Source organism: Myotis brandtii, unplaced genomic scaffold (genome assembly GCF_000412655.1).
Source record: "Myotis brandtii unplaced genomic scaffold, ASM41265v1 scaffold197, whole genome shotgun sequence".
Classification (NCBI taxonomy): Eukaryota; Metazoa; Chordata; class Mammalia; order Chiroptera; family Vespertilionidae; genus Myotis; species Myotis brandtii.
In genome coordinates, this window is record NW_005357346.1 from 1,019,797 (window position 1) to 1,041,319 (window position 21,523).

A 21,523-nucleotide genomic window follows, 5' to 3' on the forward strand; every position below is an offset into this window, starting at 1 on the left:
CTATGGGTTCAGACTGCTGGGAGCCACCCCGGCCCCAGTGCCCAAGAGCTGGATGGCCATGGGCAATCGGACCCTTGCACACCTCAGCTTCCTCAGCTGGAGAAGGACGATGCAGCCACGATGGCAGCTGCCTCCATGCTGTTGTGAGGATTAAGTAAGATAATGTACATAAAAAAACTTGAAACTACCCAGCACAGACCAACCGGTCACGGATATAGCTATTACCATTATTTCACATTAGTTTATTGTGAAAACACTCAGATCTCCGTGAACAACGACTTCATTTGGGAGATTAAAGAGAGCAATTCATACATGACAGAAAATGTAAAGCAGGTGAGCTGTATAAAATGTGGGAGGTATAGAAGATCAGAGAAGAAAATTAAACCATGAAATTCACCTGTAATCGCATCGCTCAGAGATAACTCATGTTAAATTTGGGCATATATTACTTGAGAGAGAGGTGTGATAAATACGTATATAAAGAGATTATTTATTGTGTAAGTTATGTAAATATCTACATTCATACTTATAACTGGTGGTATTGTGTGCACACAAACAAATATGTATACTGTACATCTGTGTTTCGTTTCACACGGATTATACAGGATGTACTGTTTACCAGGACCCGCCCTCGTCATTTCAGGAAAGAGGATACACTGTGAATCCTCTCCCATGCCCCATGGCTAACTTCCTCCCTTCCTTCTTTCAAGTCTCTGCCTAGATGACCCCCCTCACACAGGCCGCTAGCTACCCTAAAAGACAGTGCTCCCCCAAGCCTTCCAACCCCTGGCCCTGCTTTATTTTAGAAGAGGTACTTCTGTGTGTGTCATCTTTACTGATAGTGGAAGCCTCAGCCACCCGGCACCTCCCCCTCACAGTACCGCGCCAGCTCCGCCCTTGTTCACTATGCATTTGTGGAATGAATGCATATTCAGTTCCAACTTCTTTCTCCGCTGCCCACAGCTTTCCAGCGACTTTGGGACAGGCTTCTTTAGTCATCAATGAATGTGCTCTGAGGAAATGCAAACTTAACGTAAATCTTCTCCCCAACGAAGCATAAAAAAATAAGGTAACACTGCGAAGACCGACACCTGGAATAGTTACAGTTGTTTTTCTCCGGTGCCTGCCGTTTTAGAGCTCATTATGACTCCCTTACCTACGAAGAGGTAGTGCTCTGTTTAAGCTTTGCTTTCACGGCTCCTGTGTGTCTACCTAGCTGTCCTAGCACGTCTCGCTTTCTGTTCACCGGTGCTTTCTACCATTAGGATGGAATTTCTTAGGGCAGGGCCCCAGGGGGTTCCTTCTGGGCCTCTCGGCCTCACTTTTGGAAAGAGCGGAGCCGAAGGGCGTGTGCAGGGGGAATCACATCAGCCTTTCCTTTTTATTCTGGAGCCACGCTGAATCGGGTCCCAGACTGCACCAAGGAGGACTGGGGGCTGCATGAAAGGTTGCATTTGGGGTCAGAATTGAATTCCCTGACGAGGGGCAGTTGGCTGCCCTCTAACCCCCAGTCCTCCTCTCTCTAAACAGAAAAGAGCCACACCCTAACCGATTTACCAGAGCCAAGGTTGTGGAATATTAATATGGATTTTACTCTGATGACTGAATGAAAGGACCTCAGTTGTTTCTAGGAGATGAGATCTCGATGTCACCTCCACAGGGCATGGGAGCTGCGGGGAGAGGGGTTTGAAAGCCAAAGGAGATACAAAGCAAGGGAGAAAGCCACCTCCCTCCTGACGGTGGAATGAGCAGCTGCTCAGAAAGCTTTACCCAAAAAATGGGCCTAGGGTGTCAACCGTGGAAGGTTGGTGTGATGGCTGGCTTTATGTGTCAACTTGGCTAAGCTATGGCACCCAGTTATTTAATGAAATGTCAATATAGATGTTGCTGTGAAGGTAATTTTTAAAATGTGGTTAACATCTGCAATCGGCTGACTTTAACGAAAGGAAATTACCCTCAATAACGGGGGTGGACCTCATCCAATCAGTTGAAGGCTTTAAGAGCAAAAACTGAGATTTTTTTCTAGAGAAGGAGAAATTCTATTCATCCCAGCCTGCCCCCGGGATTGTGGACTTGCCAGGCCCATAATGGCGTGAGACAATTCCTCTGGGTTCTGTTTCTCCGGAGAACCCTGACTGACACAGCTGGGAAGCAGCATCTGCTTGGAAGAGGGAGAGATGGACGGGGACAGTGTGCCGAGGACAAAGGGGAAGGGATTCAAAGGCATTCCTGTCGCTCCTGCCCAAAATGACCACTACATCAGGCCAAGGAGAGTAACTGGGACGCAGTGTCAATAAAGAAGAGCGCCTTTGCCTCGGGGACCAGAGTGGCTGACAGCCATCACTTTGACTTTGGAGGGTGTCAGTGAGAAGTGAGCGATCGTGCTTGCTGGCATGAGCTTCGCACTTCCCAAAGCTGTCCCTGCGTTTCCTCATTTGGTTTCCACACCAGCCCTGCATGTTGGCAAGGGCAAGGTTGAGTCTGCCCATTTCACAGATCAGAAAGAAAAGAGCTACTGGGTACCCCAAGGCTGGGGGCTCATGGATGCCTTGAAGAGAGGGAATAGTGTTTCAAGGGCTTCCTAAGTGAGACGAATCAGGAGGCTGGGGTCAACCTCTTCTGCCTTCACCTGGGACTGAGATGGCTCCCGCACCAATACAAGACATCTTGCATGTTAGAAATGATCTACTTGAGAACGGTCCTGAAGGGAGGCCCTGTGGCTGAAGAGAGGCCTCCCCAGAGAGTTGGAGGGGAAAGGCTTCAGAGGACACAGTCTTTTCTAGGGGATGATGAGTGGTGGCAACAAAAGTTACCCTTGGGCAGAAACAGCTGGGGAGCCATCTGTCTGGGAGAAGCCTCCGGCCTGTTTCATTACCCCTTTTCCTGCATTGTGAGAGGCCTGGCCGCTGACAGGAGGCGGTTTACTGCAGAGGGAACAGAAGGAAACCAGTTGGCACTTGTATAACCTTGGCCTCATTAGCATCCAAGCAAAGCCCACTGGGCTATTGACTTCCAGTAAATATCCACCCACCAGGAAGATTCCCCCAGCCCCGCCTCAGGGGTGTTCAGACACCAGACAGGGCCTTCTTGCTCCTCCATCCCGGGCTTTGTCATCCAGGAGCCGCTCCTCCCCACCCAGGATCTTCCTTCCGGCGGAGCCCGTGGGGGAAAGAAGGAAGGAGACCTCCGTGGTCACCTCTGTGAAAGTCTCCCATTCTCTCGCTCCAAAGGGCCAAACAAATAAACCTCACAAAGGCGGTTCAGCAAGTGAAGTGTACACAATTATATTTCCAACTGCTTTGAAAACTTTTATTTCCGTACAGCAAATGACACATTATCTTTCCGGAGGTCAAGGAATAATGCAGTCGGATTCTTGCGACATTGCGAGAGCTAATGTTTCTATTTGCCATTGTGTCCTATGCAAAGAAAGGCGGCCGGTCACCTGGGGTTAGCACAACACGGCGTGGAGAAGGTGGCATCCACCAGAAGTGCTTTGAAAATGTTGGACACTATTGTGCAGGCGGGCTCCTTCCTGGCCCCGCTGTGTGATGGGCCTCCGGGTGCTGAGGAGAGAAGCGATGCTATGCTTGGAGTGTCAGGGGTAGGACTCTCCTGAAGCTGCCTTCATAATTTCCTCGAACTTAAGGACTTTGATTTGTTAATAGTAATTGAAACAGATAATTCAATTGAAGTGTCACTCGGCTATAATAATTGCCAAGGAAATTGAACCACAAAGAAATACCATAAATTGCAACTTAACGTTTATTGGAGTCCTTGGAGCTACTAATGTTTCCCCAGGTATCTTCCCTTCCATCTTTTGAATGTGCCTCCTCATTCATGCTGCCCTTTCAGAAATACCTTTGCTTCTTCCTACATTTTCAATCGGTGCATTTGGCCCCTCTTAACATGCTTATCATTGCAAAGTACTTGTTATATTAATCATCTGGTGAAAACTTCAGCTAAACTCTTTATTGTCAAATGTCAGCTTCCTCCCATTCTATCTACAGTGTTTTCTTTGCTTTTGTAGGTTGAAATGATGCTTCATATATTGAAAGGGCTGTGGGAGTATCCACTGCTGTCATTGTGATTCTACACATTTTCTTAACAGGAAACCATCTTTGCAAGGGTTTATTATAACACCACTGAACCATGTCCAGGACTTAGAACAATACAAGAAGCCACCTTACCCTCCTCAGGGGGCCTTGCTTGGAACATTACTATTACTACTATCGTTATTAATTCCAATTGATGATGGGGAAGGAAACGCTTCACCTCCTAATGCTATGGAATGCACAGCCTCCCCTTTCTTATTCCACCCCCACAATCACCCTTGCCCAGGATTCTGATCCATTGTCACGACCACGGCTCCCCTTCTTCCTCTCACCTACCCCATTTTACTCCTAGGAAACATCTGGTGTGAGACTGATTTATAACAGGAGACCCAGTCAGAACTCAAGCCATGTCTTCATTACCAGGAGCCTATGGCAAGCTTTCAGTTCAATTAAGGGAGAAAAACATGGAAGGGAGAGCAAGAGAGACAAAGAAAGAACAGGAAGAGTGAATAAAAGAAAGCAAGGGAGAGAAGCATGGGGAGGAAACAAGGATGTAACCACACGCCTCCTGGAAAAAAAATCTGTAATGTAGAGTTAAGTCTGTGAGTCTGTGTGTAGGGGCAGGGGGAGTGAGATGCAAAATATGTGCCCAAAAGGACTGTAACTACATGAAGTCTCTATTTATGCAGACAATGGGAATAGAATTCACCAGAATGAAGACAGGTATCTGTAAGGTTATCAGGATCATAAGTATTATTTTCTCCATTTTTTAGACTTTCAATTATGCACCATCTTTATAACAGAAAAGTGGAAGAAATGTTGAGAGCGGTGTAGAGGCACAAACACAGCTGCCCCTTCTAAGCCCCTGCCTCTGTGCTGTGTTGAAGTCCATGGCCTGGGAGCAGGGAAAGGTGGTCTGAAGCTCTATCCTCAGGGCGTGTCCCCTGCTGTCTTCACTCAGAGCCCCCCCAACAACTCCCCTAAGGATGAGCTGAAGGAGAGCTGGAAGCCAGGGAAGAGCTTTATGTAGGGATGTGCTGACCCCAAAGGACCTGTTTAGAATTCCTTGGAAATCAAGTATTGCCGGAACAGCCCATGGCAGCTCTTACGTGAATCTTCCTGAATGTTTGAATTTGACATATTTTAATTGAAAAATTCTCGCCTTTTTTCTTCTCTCTCATAATGTACAGCCATCCCCCATGGTAGTATATATATTAGAATCAGTACCACACAAAGGCATGACATGAAGAACCAAAAGCATTCCATTGTCCGGAGGACAATGTAATTAAGTACAAAAAGTTTGGGGCCCTGAAGTCACCCAGACTTGTCATCCCCATTTGGCAACTGAATGAAGCCTGCTGGGCCTCAATCATGGCCATGGCTAAATGAGGGTAATTTAGCTGGCTTCATTGGGTTGCTCTGCGAAGGAGAAGGTCTAAGGTTTGTGATGTGTGTAACAGGCTTCGAGTATTTTAAGTACTCCACAGGTGTTCCCGCTCCTTCTGAACCAAGGAGTCCTGTTTATTCCTCTTCACCTCACTGAACCCTTCTACTTCAAAAGAATGTAAAATAACACTCTGGGATGACCTTACTCATTATCACATGCGTTCAGATGTGCCACTGATTAAATCGTGACCCTTAAAATGTTCTTTCCACACGCAGTGGCAAAGTCTTGTAAAACACACTTGCTTGACAAGTTCCAGTGTCTAAAGGGGTGGTGAGGTGCTCTGGAGGAGTACTCGCTGGACTAGGATCCAGCAGTTCCAGGCTTGGCTTAGATCCAAATTGTCACAAGCACGGTGAGTGACTTTGGACAAGACACTGCTTCTTAGGACCTCAGTGGTCCCCTCTGTAAAATGAGGCGAAATGGCCAGAAGCAGGAATTTTAAACACATTTAATCAGTACTTTCCTGTTCAAATGGAATCCTACCTCTAACAGAGATGCTCTGGCTGTGGCAGGGGGCAGTGCTTGGTGACTCCCTCTCTCGGTGATTTACTTTGAGATCCATCTTCAAAGCCATAGAGCAGGCCTGGAAACCACAGGTTTTTTATACTCTCGCAAATCACTTGACAGTCTAACAGTCCACAATTTTACATATGCCTATCCTGATTTATCAAGATTTCATCACAAGGCATGAGTATTTTGTAAAGTACTATCATCAATATATACCAAAGCATATGATCACATTGTTTTGTTGACTTCTATTGCTGGACAGTTAAAGAATATTCAACTCAGGACTTTGCTTTCCTGAGTGCCTGCTATTTTGGTTTTTATTCCTCTTTTTCTTCTTATTTTTTTTTAACTTTCCTTCATCCCTGCTCTTTTCCAGAAGGAAACCCCATCTTGCTGATACTCTCCTGGATCAAATTCCCCTGCTGACTTCCTTCCCTCGATTGCCTCGCATGTTTGACAGTGAACAAGGAGGTAGGATGCTTGTCATTTGGGAACACTTCTCTCTCTCTCTCCTCCCTCTCTCTCTCTCTCTCTCTCTCTCTCTCTCTCTCTCTCTGTGTGTGTGTGTGTGTGTGTGTTTCTATAGATTTCTGTCCCATGCTCTTCCCCCTTCCTCTAAATGGGTCCAAGAACCAGCAGCAACAGCATTACCTTATAGGCTCTTTAAAAATACAAATTCTTGGGTCTCATCCCATTTTTACTGAATCAAAGCCTCCAAGGTTTGAGGTTAGGAAAGCAGATGATAATATTAGCTTCCAAAGTGAATGTTCATCTCCTTAAATTTTGAAAAAACCTTTCAAATGACTCTCTCCCATTTCTCCATCTCTCGCTCCTCGGCTTCGTCCCCCTCAGTTCTCATCCTAATTACCAGCTGACTGGTGGATGCCACTGCTACTTAAATGCGCTCCCACTCTGGATCCCTAATCATGCCCATTGTACTCCTCAAAGCTAAGTCAAGAATCGCTGCCTTTTTATTCCCCTCTCTCTATATATATTGTAGAAGGAAGCAGGTCCCTGCGCTTTTGTTGTCTCTACTTCTGGGCTCAGCTCCATTTGCTGGTGAACAGGCCTTATCTTCACTCTCCCCCTCTAACTACCGTAACATTCGGCATCCTTTCATGTCTGTGCTTTTAAAGTAAATCTTTGGACAATTAAAGATATGAAATGGCTAAATAGAGTTCTGCAGGCGTTGTTCTCTCCTTTTTAAAGGTTTAATCACACTTAATGGCTCTCTTCAAAACTTGAATTTTCCATTTTGGTGTTTTGACTCCATTGAAAGAGTTTACTAATATTCTTTCAAAAGTATTCTCTGCTCAAATGAGCTATTCAATAGAGCTTTATGCCCGGCTATAGGATGTATGTTACATGGAAAATAATTTAAAGGGAGATCAGAGTTGGGGGTTCCATTCCTCGCTACAGATTTTGTTAGTTAAACCATAATCATTAATATGGGATCCATTGAACGTTGGTGTGAAGGAACAAGAATGACCATTTAGATAAAAGGGCATATTTCAAATCCTGTTTCAAATGCAATTTAAATACCCCTTTCCTTGAAGATAGTTTAGTTTGGCCTTGTGATTCTATAAATAGGAACTGGTAATAAATTCTCCTTTCCTCCCTCCCTTCACCTCCTCTCTATTTTTCTTCCTCAAAAGTAGTAGACAATGGAATATGGGAAAGTAAAAGGAAACCATTGTATGACCAATGTCTGTTTCAGATTGTTGTAAACAAATTGTCTTGACTCTTCCCAGTCTTGGTCCTGCTGAGCTATATCTTGTTCTGTCTCATCACCGTCAGGAGTAGGAAGCCGGCCGGACACTGAGTACCCCCTGGGTCATACTCACACTCCAAATGATAGAATTTGCTACTTGCAAGGGAAATTTAGTGGAAAATAAAAGCCGGTACTTCCTGACAGCATCTTTATTAACCCCCAGACTCTCTGGTGGGCTAAGTGATTTGGATAATGCATGTGATGCTAATGAGACACATGGGCTCAGATGAGGAAAACTGACGTTATGTGTCTGTGACCTAATAGGGACACCCCATCTCCCTGCTGCCTTCCGCTTTCCCTAATTCTTTGTTCCCACAAGTAGCCGTTGAGTACCTGCAACATGCCCGGTAGCATGGTAAGTGCTAGGACAAGTTTGAGAGAATTGTGACCTGACCTTGAGGAGTTTAACCAAAGAAAAAAAGAAATATTGAAGGTAATGGAAAGAACCCAGAGGACATGACCTGCGGTCCAGGCCATGGTGGTTCACTAACTACATGGTCTCCGAGAAGGCATTTCATTTCTATGAGACCCTGTGTCTCATTCATGGAGAGAGTTGCTGAGATCTAGTAGCATTTACTACTTCTAAAAGTACTTATTATTTATTTAAGCTCCAGGAGAGCAGGGACCTTGGCTGGTATTCATCTCTGCATCCCTAGTGCCTAGAACAGTGGCTGGCATAGAGCAGGTGCTCCATAAATAGTTGCTGAATGGATGCATGTGTTACAGTTGAAGAACTCTTCATGAAGCCTGAACTGCTGACCTTGACCTGAGTTTGTAGGCGTGGTAGGATTTGCACTGGACAGAGGAGGAGGAGAGTATTTCAAAAAGAGAGCAGCAGAGGGAACAAAATGGGGTCAAATAATTTCAGTTTCAAAGGTACCAAAGAGACCAGTTTGCACACAGCAGTGATGGATGTGTCTGGGAAGAGTGGATGTGGGCCAGATTTCAAAAGGCCTTAAATGCCAGGATTAGCCAGTGGAGAGATAGAGAAGGTTTTGGATCCTGGGTGTTATTTGAAGGAAGTGATATTTTAGGAAGATTAATCAGGCAAAATATTCAAGACTGAAGGTGGCAGAGAAATAAATTAAGAGGACGTTGCAATAACTGAGGTATCGGATGGCAAGACCTGAATTAGAATCACGGAAATGGAATCAAAAGGAAGGGAGAAAGCAGGAATCGATGGAACTGGGTCACTGAGGAGCTATGAAGAGATGAGGGAGGAGAAAGCATTTAAGGTATAGAGACTAGAGATCTGGTAGAATTAATAGAAATGGGCAGGGGTCCACTTATGAGAGAAATATAGTGAAATCATTGGGGTGTTGGTAGAATACCCAAGTGGAAATGTCCAGCAGGCAGTGGTATACGTGGGGCTGGAGAAAGGAACGCGGGTGAGGACCAAAGATAGCAGATGTGGAAGCCATTTCCTTGGAGGCGGCTGAGAAGAGACGGCTTCTTTAAAGAAGAGCAGAGATGCCCTGGCCAGTTTGGCTCGGTGGATAGAGCGTTGGCCTGCGGACTAAAAGGTCCCATTCGATTCCCGCCAGGGGCACATGCCGGGGTTGGGGGTTTGATCCCTAGTAGAGGTCATACAGGAGGCAGCCAATCAATGATTCTCTCATCATTGATGTTTCTATCTCTCCCACTCTGAAATCAATAAAAATATATTAAAAATAAAGAAGAGCCGTAACCTGTTTGGCTCAGTGGATAGAGCGTCGGCCTGCGGACTGAAAGGTCCCTGGTTCGATTCCGGTCAAGGGCATGTACCTTGGTTGCGGGCACATCCCCAGTAGGAGGTGTGCAGGAGGCAGCTGATCGATGTTTCTCTCTCATCGATGTTTCTAACTATCTCTCTCCCTTCCTCTCTGTAAAAAATCAATAAAATATATTTTTTAAAAAATAAAGAAGAGCAGAGGCCCCAGGGCAGAACCTGAGTGAATGGGTTAGTCAGGGGTGAGAGGAGGAAGACTAGAGGCAGGAGCAGGAGTTCTCAGAAAGGAACAAACTAGGACAAGGGAGGCACGACTCCAAGTTATTTCGGGCTATTTAGATAGGATATTTGAAGGTCATGATATATGAAGAACGGTCATCATTATGATAAAAATCCTAGTGTAAGAGATGGTCAAGCATATCAAATGCTAGAGATGATGTCAAGGAAAATGAAAAATTAGAAAAGGTCTTTAGATCTGCCCATTAGGAGATCATGGAGAAGAACAGGAGAGAGATGGAAAGATTTTCCTACAAGGGAACTTATTTCACAAGGGAATTTTACACATCCCAGCCTTTCTGTCAGAACACATGTTGGGAACTCCTCAGTTCCCTTATCTTCTCCAATCCACAAGGAATGTCACATGGGGAGGTCGTTATAAGCCATGTGATGGCAGCCCAGTCTGTGTTCTCCACTAAGAGCAGGTCAGCAGTTACTGATTAATCACCCACTCTAAGAGGAGTGACTGATTTCTTACCCCTGACACCTGCCATCACCACTTCTTTGTTTTGCCTTCTTCTGGGACCAAGGTTTTATAAATAACGTGTTTTCAAGACAGGGGAGAAAGTCACAACAAAATGCTAAACAAGCCTTGATGAAGAGTTTGGCTTCTACGAGTTTAGTTTCATTCTAGAGAGACAAGTTGGGAAGTTGGGTTCCATTAGCTATAGAGCTGACCTAACACATATATCAGAAAGGGTGACGGGGAGCAGAGGATGAGGAACCAGGCCCACATATATGCTAGGTTGCTGGCTAGCAACTTGCTAACATGTGGGGGTGCATTTTAAAATAGCCCATCTCTAAGATACTTCCCCCAATCTGCCCATTTAGGCATGGCATTCATTTAAAGGGACAAAGCCATGAATCCACAAGGACAGGTCAAGCTTAAAATAGGAAAATTATACTGTGTCCCCACCCCCATCATCACTTAGTTTACAGTAACCCTAATGAACAAATGACTTGCAACAAGGCATAAAAACCACAGTTTGACTTTTTAAGACTTATCGCAATGTCCCTAAAAGCTGCTGATAGAAGATGGTTTCAAGTTTTCTTAGCATAACTGACTTGGCTCACCTGTTCTGATAAAGCGCAAGGCTAGGAGGTGGGATGGGGAGGGTCAGTGGGAGGGCAGTGCCCGAGGTTCATTTGCTTGTTGAGTTAGGGAACGTTTCTTCAATTCAACAGTAAGAGTCTATGACAGACTTGTCCTGGAGATGTGGAGGTGAAAGCAACATCTCTGCCCTCAAGAGACGCTAATGCAGTGGCCGGAGCAGACGCAGATTACAAAACAAAGCCAAGTGCAAGGAGAGAGAGCGGGCGAAGGTTTCAGGAGGAATGGATGTGCTGGGAGGAAGTCCTGGCCCTGACCGGATGTCACAGGGGAAGGTCACAAAGGCTTTTTGCAGGGACCTTAGAGGTGAGATTCCTCTCTTCTATCCTCAAGAGTCAATGCCTTCTCAGAGTCGGTGCAGGAACGTGCTGTCTCAGTCTCTCCACCACCCATTCCCTCTCCTCCGAGGAGGGGAGAAAAACCAGTCACTACCAGAGAAGGCGAAGTAGGGTTTATGGCGCTTGTGAATACTTTCAGGCCAGCTGCCCCATCTGGACTAAAGGGAGGACAAATCAGGACCTTCCAGAGGTCAGGACCCACCAGCTCCCTGGGAGGAGCCTGGTGCATCGGAGTGACAGCTTCCACAGGGTGGCAGTGGAGGAGGGTGTCCAGGGGCTGGTGGCCTAGTGCCAGCTAGGGAGGCCTGGGGGCCTGCTGGAACGGACCAGAGAAGGGTGATGGCGAGCAGGAGATGAGGAACCGGGCCCACAGGGAGCTTTCATGAAAGGAAATGGCCTACTTCTGATGGGTCTCTTGAGGAAAGCAAGAAAGTGCTGGGAGGGGCCAAGCCCGACTTCCCCAAGACTGGAGGGAAGTCGCTCACCCCGCCTGTGATTTTTGCACAGCCTTATTAGAGAGGCAGGGTTTTCAGCTTTGGGCTTAACTTGGGTCCCTTTCTCTTGCTTGCTCTGGAGCATGACCTTGGGAAGAACCAACCTTCTCATTTGCAAGGCTTTGCACTGACTCCCCGAACTGTCCCCCCAGAATGGGTCCCTCCCTTTCTATCAAACTTTCACCTCCTACCACTCTTATCACCTGACTTTATTCCCAGGAGACCCTTGTAAGATGAGGAAGGAACTGACTTCCACCTTCGTTGATGGGGGCACAGGAGCCTAGCGAGCTAATGGCACCCACCAAGGTAGCTGGGCAGCACAGCAGGGGGTCTGACCCATACCCGTCCCCCAAGAATGTTCACTACAAAGCTGTCAGCGGGACCCATGCAGGGGCGCTGGAGGCCGAGACAGGCTGGGACAGTATTGTAGGCCCAGAGCTTCTGAATTTGCTGGGACTCATGACACAGTGTGAAAAGGTGTGGAGAGGGTCCTTGGGCCTCTTTTTGACTTGACCACCCTTTTGCTTTTTGTTCCTCACACTCTGATAGCAGAGACTTGCCAATAAGAGGGTTTGATGGGGGACAGCAAGCAGGCTGATCCTGAACCCCTGAATGTTGGAGGAGGCGGCACCCTGGGACAGGAGGGCTAGAAACAATCCCGGCTGACTGCTCCGTGCAGGCCCCAGGTCAGCCGTTCCTGGCTCTAGGAGGTTCCTCGTCTAAGAAAGACATCCCCGCAATGTTTCCATTTCCAAGAGAAATCGCTTCTCTCCCTGCATGTTTCCTTCAACTCTCAGCAAGACCCGAGCAAGCGCGTGAAGGTTGTAAACCTGCTACTTCACTGGGGCTGTTTATTTCCAGTCGACAAATACTGCGCCAATGTTCACTTCAATTAGGAGACACACTTGACAATCTGACTACTCCATCTGATGCCTCAAGGGCAAATTTCAGCTCTTTCCGGAAGGGACAGGCCAACACCAGATCCATATGAATAAAATATACCGACAAGGAACGTTCGCGGCAGTTTGGGGAAACCACCTTCTGCAGCGAGGAGAGTTAAATGTCGACATGAAAAAAAAAATTCACATAAATAAAGCATGGGGCTCAAGCTGGAGGGAGGCTGGGAATTCAGAGTGGGAGCTACGGCGCCTGCTTGCCCTTTCCCTGCCTGGAGTTGGGGATTGAGTGAGAATCCGCACCAAGGAGTCTGAGATCTTTGTAATTCTGCGGGAGAAACCGTGGTAGCAGTTAAACTCCCTAAGAACTTTACTAGTTTATTTCAGCTTTTAAAATCATCCCAGCAAACAGAAGTTCTCCTTGGTGTCTAATTTCAATCCTTCTGTTTAATCGCCTCTCTTTGTTACTAGCCTGAAGACAACCAGAAAAGCAACTCAGCATCTGGCTTTCTGTGGCCTGGGAGAAGAAGGCAGAGACCGGCGCCCACCCACAGAGTTCGTCCTGCGCAGAATCAACCCTGGCTCCAAGCTCCTCTCTCCCTGGCGGGAGCAGACTGGAATAAGAGGTCAGACCCCTGCTGCCTCGGTGGGTGCAATGGGTGCCGTTAGCTCTCTAGGCTCCTGTATCCCCATCAGCGAAGGTGGAAGTCAGTTCCTCCCTCATCTTACCAGGGTCTCCTGGGAATAAAGTCAGGTGATAAGAGCCGCAGGGAGTGAAAGTTTGATAGGGACCCGTGCATTGGATTATCTGGTTCCTGTATTTGGAGCTTGCCTGGTCTCAGGTGCAGTGAACTCCTGGCAACAGCTTGGTCACTGAGTTCAGAAATGAAAACCAAAAATGCCTGTAAGTCAATGTATCTCAGACTTTACATTCATCTAGTTCCTGGATAGGTAAGCCTGGGTTATCTTAACTACCTGTGTTTGTATATATTTTAAAAAGGACCTCACTCAGCTTCTACATAAGCTTGTTAGTAGAATGAGATTCGTTTTATAATACTGACAGGTATATTCCTTTTTTAAAAGGGCATTATAACCAGCTGTTGTTAGAATAGAAAGAAATCTCTTGAGTATGACATTAATACCACTGTTTCACTTATCATTAAGACATTGTATTTCTATTATTAGCAAATGCTTATAATAGTACCTAATTAAATGTTCTTGGATTTACACTAGCAGTATTTGGTAAATCTCTAGTTATTTTCAATTCTCTCATTTTCATTCATTCATTCAGCAAACATTTACAAGAGCCTAGCATAAGTGAGGATGCTGGGGAAGCTATGAAGTGAAGACTCATTTCCTCCCTCCAGGAGACCGAAGGACAGACAGACAGCCTATGCAGAACGGAAATGAAGCAGAGGGGAAGAGGCATCAGCTCTGTGCTGAGAAGTGGGCAGGTTTGACCCAAGACTCAGAATGGGAGCAGGAGGTTGTGGTGGAGAAAAGGGTGAAAAGGACATTAGGGGGAGGGCACCGCTTATGCGAAGGCGCAGAGTCCCAGCTGAGACAACACAGATCTAGGTCCCAGAACTGGGCTCGGTTTTCTTCATCCTTCCCCCTCCTTTCCCCACATTCCCTCCTCCACTTTCCCTCCCCCTGCTACCAGGTTTCTCTTCACTCCCTCTTTCTCTTTCATCCTCATGACTTAACACTAATTTTTATCTCACCTCCAATCCAAGTATATTTTAATAGAAATAGAAAAAACAATCAGATATCTAAATTTCAGGCATTTCTCACAGGCATGGGTTCATTCCTCTAAAAACCCCCACGCTGGGAGGAGAGGACCCACAACAGCCCGATGCTGGGAGCCGGCACCCCCGCTCCACCACTGATCAGCTCTAGGTCTTCCCAGGAGTCTGGGGGGACCCATCTTTCTGGCCTTCATCCCTGCCACCGGCTGCATTTTCTCTACACGCTTGAAAACTCATTTGAAAAACCAGAGAAGCTGAGCGAACCTGGAGAGGCTGGCAGGTGAGCAAAGGGGGCGCTGAGCCCTCAGAAGTCCATCAGGACCCAAAGCAGAGGCGTGTGGGCGGGCGTCATTTGCATGTCCACCATTCGCAGCACTCACCAGAAAGCGTGCGGACAGCCCAATCATCGAGGTCGCCCTTGCACAAATACAATGTCAACAGGAAAATTACTTTAAAGTCTCCCTAGAACAAAGTCCCATTTGAATGATTAGGATTCTTTCCATCTGGTCCATCCCACCCATGCAGCCCCAGATAGCAGAGTAGTAAAACTACGCCCACCTGCTCTGGTTTTCACAAGTTTATAAAAAGAGAAATTGCCCCGAAATTGGCCAGGGTGGTCACGCCGTGCAGCCTTCCCTCTCACCCAAATTCATCTGGCTGTGCTTTTGAGCTAAACATCAGGCATCCTCAGACCTCATAAATTGCCATCCCTCTGCCCATTTAGAGAACAGAAATTCACGACTTGATCTCAATCAAACAGTGTAAAAACCCAAACAAAATTACATCTGGACAGACCAATGGGATGCCAGGTTTTTGCTTGATGAGAAGGGAAATAGCTCAACCCTGGCCCCTTGAAATATAGGCTTTATCTCAAAAAATGCTCATGGAACCTTCACAGAGTCGCAGAGACCAGCTTCCCTTATAATATACAACATAAACTGGATATGGAGCTCATTTTGCTCAGTGCTTTGTGACCTGGAAAACATTTTTTGGAGCCTTAGAAAGAAATTAGTCCATGTTCATCCCCTCCACCCCCAAATGCACTGAGCATCATTTTCTGCTCCTGTAGCCCAGGTGAACAGCAGCCAGGGAACTGGGGCAAAAAAAAAAAAAAAAAAATGCACTGACGATTTCCTGACACAGTTAACAGGCCGTTAAAATTCTGTCCTGCTCAGTGTTAACGTCAGTGTTTGGGGAGTCAGAAGGCTACAACTGTAAGAGAAAAATAGGCGCTCATCACTCTGGCTGGTATCTGGGCACAAAGTAGCTGCAGAGGGAACAGCAAAGCACTGTACGAACCAGTGAGATGGTCCATCGTCCACAAAACAGTTACTAGTGCAAAGTTTGAGTGAATTTTCTGCAAAAAGAAATTGTTTGGTTGTGAGGGTGGATATAAGTGTTAGAAGTGCGTTGTATCTCTTTAAAGAGGGCGATCTCCCCTTTGGAAGCAAAAGTAGGGTTCCTTGAGCTGAGATCCCACCAGACCAAGAGGGAAACCTCAAATGGTTGGGGTCTCCTTCCCTCCTTATGCTCCCCCAGCTCCTGTCTCCAGGGCTGACCTGGGGGACTGTGCGCCTGGGCAGAAGTAGCAGCAGGCTCTATGCAAATGTTTTCTTAATTGTGTCCCGGCCATTACTCCGTTGTGAGGCTTTTAAGATAATTTATTAATTTTATCTGTAACTACCGTGGTTGGAGCAGTGGGCTGCGGACTTCTGCGGTGTGTGTGAGAGAGGTTTCTTCCCGAGTTATTTATTTGATCATGATATTAAATATTAGCAACTCTAACAGCTGGTGTGTTTATCCTGACTTGAGTGTATTAACCTCTTTAGCCCTTTTTTCCAGAAGAAGGACTGGGCCTCCCAGTTTTGACTGTCAGCTGTGGTGCCTGGCGGCCCCGCCGGTTGGCATCCTGACAGGATCTCAAGTCCAGAGCAGCAAGTAAACATGGATGACATTGCAGCGCGAGGGGGACGCGAGCACATGATGACTCGAGGCACCTGCAGCTGCTTGCACCCAAATCAAAGTACAGGCTGAGCTCACTGGGACGGAAAAGCACGGAATTTACCGGGAGTGAGTTGGCTCCGTGCGAGGTGAGGGAGGAGCGGGCTTGGTGGAGGAGACGGGAGGGGAAGATGGAGTCCTGAGCGCTGGCATTTTGCCCATTGACAAGACTCAGCTGAAGCACCTTGGGGGCAATCCCCGGGTCCTAAGGCCCATTGTCTCCCATGTGGCGGGTAGGGATTGGCAGCAGCCAGTGCTGGGCTGACAGGTCCATGAGATGAAGGACAGGCCGGGAAAGCTGTGCTACCGGGTAGGACAGAGCTGATGTTCACTTAACAAGCATGGCTTCAGGCCTACAACTACCTTTTACTGGCCGCGGGACCTCCAATGAGTTATTTAACCTCTTGGCCTCAGTTTCCACATCTGCAACATGGAAATAATTACCCATAGTCATGGTGAGCCCTAGTCCAATGACAGAGTAGATGGATAAAGCACGCCTATCAAGAATTACTAGTTTCTTGTCTCTCCTTACCCTGCAAGAATTGACTTTGGACCCTTCTCCACTGACAGCCCCCACATTTTAAGCCAGCGAGGCATTTCTAGGCTCTGCAGCTCCCTTTCCTCCTGGAGTTGGAGTTAGCAGATCCCAGCAGCTCGTCCCCCCTGTTCTGGAACTGAGTGTCCCTGGAACGCTGGCACAGGGAGGAGGAATACGTAGTGGTCCAGTGTTCAGCTTCACAGGCAAGATGTGCCCCTTGGAAGAGACACATTTTCTTTTAGGGCAGTGGTTCTCAACCTTCTGGCCCTTTAAATACAGTTCCTCATGTTGTGACCCAACCATAAAATGATTTTCGTTGCTACTTCATAGCTGTAATGTTGCTGCTGTTATGAATTGTAATGTAAATATCTGATATGCAGGATGGTCTTAGGCGACCCCTGTGAAAGGGTCGTTCGACCGCCAAAGGGGTCGCGACCCACAGGTTGAGAACCGCTGTTTTAGGGCCACCCGCAGCCTTAGGGGCCTGCAGGGTGAGACCTGTGGATGACTCAACACTAATGGTGGCGATCGGTACACACAGGCGGGGTGCAGAGTCAGGAGGGATGGACAGCCAGGGAGGGAGGCCAGGGTTGCTTAGGGTGGTAGATGAGATGCCTCCATTGTTCCAGAAAGCCAGGTGCTTGGCACCTCCAAGCACGGTCCCGGCCACTCAGTTAAAAAATTATACAGTATTCCAACTCAAAGTAAAGCTTAATCTTTATCTGTTATTCTTTTATTTGCATTTTGACGGGCATCTCTCCTTTCTCTGCAGATCAATGCTTAATTCAAAGGAATGACTTTCTAGTAGTGGAATTTCTAGTATTCGGCACCTTCTGAGGGATGGGAGTGGGGACAAGAGGTCCTTTCCTGCCTTTCCTCTAACCATGCCACGTCACTCAGCACCTACATGTGAGGTGAGCTCTATGTGTACCTCTAAGTCAGGAGTCAGCAAACTATGACCCCTGATTTTGTAAATTAAGTTTTATTGGGCCGTGGCCATGCCCATCTGCTTACTTATTGTTTCTGGCTGCTTTCTGGCCTAATGGTAGAGTTGTGGGGTTGAGACAGAGAATGTATGGCCCGCAAAGACTAAAATATTTACTCTCTGGTCCTTTACAGAAAAGATTTGCCAACCCCAGTCTAGGTTAACATGTAGCTTAGATTGACTATAGTTTAGAGACCTGGGTATGATCCAATCAGAACCTACTTTTGACTCTATCAAAGGCTATTTTCTCTAAAAATATAAAGCATGAAAAAACAAACCATATGTTCAGGTATTTAGAAAAATAATACTAATGCTATCTCAAAGTAAAGCCTTTTACTTTTATCTGATCTAAGACTCACAGTAACCCAGGGGTAGATATTGTTAACCCAGTTTTAGAGGTAGTAAAACTGTGGCTTTGGGATGTTCAATAACTTGGTCTATGTTTCATAGTCGGTAAGGGGTGAGGCTGGGATTCAAATCTGGGCTGAGGGGAGATCTTAACCACCTCTTCTCTAGACTCTTCAAATGGTGACTATTACTACCACGTATCAAGCATTTATTAAATACCAGGTACTATTAGTCTGACTTCCCACATTTTCTCATTCAATCTTTAAACCGACTCAGGTAGGAATTTGCAGCCCGATTCCACATCTAAAGTTTCTGCAGCTTTTATTAAGAGTTCCCCAAATGAATGACCTCAACAGCAATGACGGATGACGACCCTTTATCAGCCCTCCACCTCTCTGATGGAGGCAGAGATCCTGTTAATTCTGCTCCTCCCTGGGGGGTTCAGCTGCTTTCCCACCTTCTTCTGAGCTGGGAGAGCTCAGTGTGTACCCTCCCTCTCCCACATCAAGGCAGCTGGGCCTGTCCTGCAGAGTGGCAGGTGGTAGAGAGACTCTGGGTGTCTAGTTGGGAGATGGGAGGGACAGAATGGACCAAAGCATGGTTTGGCTAAAACGACGAGAGAAGTGTGATTTCTCAGCTGCTGACATGCTCTGGCTCAGGAAAGGCAACAACACTAGTGTTTCCAGCTTCCTCATCGGTCGGAGCCACCGGGTCCCAGATCAGCAGCACTCTGGGCCACCACACCACCAACGCCGCACACTGCGCATGCTCTCTCGCCTTCCCAACCGCCCTCACTGCCAGGATGAAGTGCTGTCTCTCAAATGACTCTGCTGTTGACTGATGATACCACCACGGGCACTCCGGGCCAGATGCACCGGGACAATCTACTGTCTGTGTAAACATTTAGAACCATGTTGCTAAAATTGTTATATGTCTACTTTTTCTAAGACCTTCAAGATACCCAGTTCTGCCCAAGGATCAACTAGAACAAAGATGTTCTGAGTGGCCATGTCACTCAGCAGTGTGGCTTTATTACTGCTCGGTTCCTCCTTGGACTTGAATTCTTCCCGTTTTGCACTGTTTCTGTCAGAAAAGATAAAAGGTGGGATTCGAGAAACTCATGTTTCCTTGGTTACTGCTGTGACATTGCAAACCTTTGGGTGAGGGGCAATTGGTTGGCATCTATCACATATGGGTGTAAGAACAGAGGGAATCACATCTTTGGCCCTATCTGTCATTCTCACTCCTGAACTCTGGACCTGCATAAGCTGTTATCAGTTATATCTCCACCTGGATGTCCTGTAGGTACCTTCAACCCAACAGACTCAAGAGAGCGCCCTTTCTCCTCATGCAGTGGTTATGGGCCTCCCCATCCACTGAGTCCCCCAAATAGCAATCTGGGAGTTCCCCCCTATATCCATTCCTACTCTTGGTGTCCTGGCTTGTCCCTGATCATCTCTCCTGGACTGTTGCCTCCCAGCAACCCTTCCAGCTTGTATGAAACTGCAGACTCTTTGAACAAACACAGATAAAGATGTCAACCAAGAAAAAGCGTAAACAGGGAGGATAGTGTCAACGAAGAACCGAAAACAAGGATCTGCCCTCTGATTACCAGTATAATGAGTGTTTGAAAACCAACCGGTGTACAAGTCAGAGGATTCAGAAGCTGTGGGGCTAGAAGCACGCGGAGTGTCAGCTCTGCTTATCATCATGACTGTCGTTTGCTACGAAACAGTCATTGGTGAATTGTCCCTAACCCCCAAACGAAGTAAACAGAAAACAGGAAATAGGTTCTTGAATTTAACGAAGTTTGATTATCAAATTTTTAAAAACACTGTCTGATTTAAAAAGCTACTTTCATTTGACATGTGTCTTACCTAACGTTTCATGTTTGGAAAGATGAAGCAGGCTTTGTCTATGCAGTGCCCACAGAGCATTGTGAAGTTAGGTAAACAAATAGTGACCTTGGGGAGGTATCTCCATCTTCCCTCACCATCCTGTCCCCCAACAGCAGATGTAGTCACTCATCTCCTCATAACACTATTATAATATTACAGTTATTATCATTATAACACTATTATCATTCCAACAGCAAGTTAGGGGACATCAGCAAAGTCCTCTCCTGAAGAAGTCTCGTGAACAGAAATGGTGGCAGTTAAAGTAGTGCTAACACTAGCTGCACACAAGATACTGTATTGAAATGTGCAAAGTGGGCAGGTGAGGGGAGTGGGGGTGCCCTTGGTGCCCCCTAGAGAAGGTGGGGCTCTTGGGCACCTGCACTTCCCTTTTCATTGTGGGGATGGAAAGAGGGCTCACACACAACTCCCATGTTCTTTGAAGCACTATTCACAACAGCCAAGACATGAAAACAACCTAAATGTCCAGAGATAGATGAATGAATTTTTAAAATGTGGTACATACATACAAAGGGATGTTACTCAGCCTTTAAAAAGAAGGAAACCCTGAAATAGGGATGTGGATGAGAGCTGAGGACATCATGTTAACTGAAATAAGCCAATCACAGAAGGACAAACTGTGTGATTCCACTTATGCATGAGGTATTTAAAACAGATTCATAAAAGCAAAGAATAAAATGGTGATCACTGGGGGTTGGGGGAAGGGGAAAACAGAAGTTGCTAATTGGGGGGCATAAAATTTTAATTATGCAAGATGAATACATTCTAGAGATCAGCTGTACAACACTGCACTGATAGATAGCAATACTGTATTGCCCACTGAAAATCTCATGTTAAGTGTTCATGCACCCACACACACACTCAATCCCTAATGCCTTTAAATATTCAAAAACTAAATTAAACCAAATAAAACCAAACTAAAACATATTGTGACCCTGTTTCTTCTGCTAGTTGCTGCTCAATTTCTTTGCTCTCATCTGCAACAAAACCCTCAAAGGAGTTTTCTCCCAGTTTTATCTATATATAACTGGCATATATTAGTTGAGGGTGTACAGCATAATAATTTGATATATGTATATATTATGAAATAATGAGCACAATAAGTTCAGTTAACATCCACACCTCACAGTTACATTTATCTTCTGTGATGAAAACTTTTAAGATTTACTTTCTTAGCAACTTTCAAATATATGATGCAGTATTATTAACTAGGGTTATTGTGATGACTATATCCCCAAAATTTATTTATATTATAACTGGAAGATTGTACCTTTTTACCACCTTTATCCATTTCTGCCATTTCTTTTCTGTGTCTATGAGTTTGGTGTGTTGTTGTTTTTTAAGATTTTACATATAAGTGAAATTATATAATATTTATATTTCTCCA

At 46.1% G+C, this 21,523-nt stretch overlaps 1 long non-coding RNA gene across 2 annotated transcripts in view; it reads left to right on the forward strand.

The window, feature by feature from the left end:
* Positions 1-19,342, forward strand: part of LOC102263601 — a 199,507-nt gene extending 180,165 nt beyond the window's left edge. For both annotated transcript variants that reach the window (XR_001361918.1, XR_001361919.1), the window contains exons 6-10: positions 6,383-6,477; positions 13,072-13,226; positions 14,397-14,628; positions 16,178-16,438; positions 17,660-19,342. This is a non-coding gene — a long non-coding RNA (uncharacterized LOC102263601). The remainder of the gene's footprint in view (positions 1-6,382; positions 6,478-13,071; positions 13,227-14,396; positions 14,629-16,177; positions 16,439-17,659) is intronic.
* Positions 19,343-21,523: the final 2,181 nt, after the last annotated feature.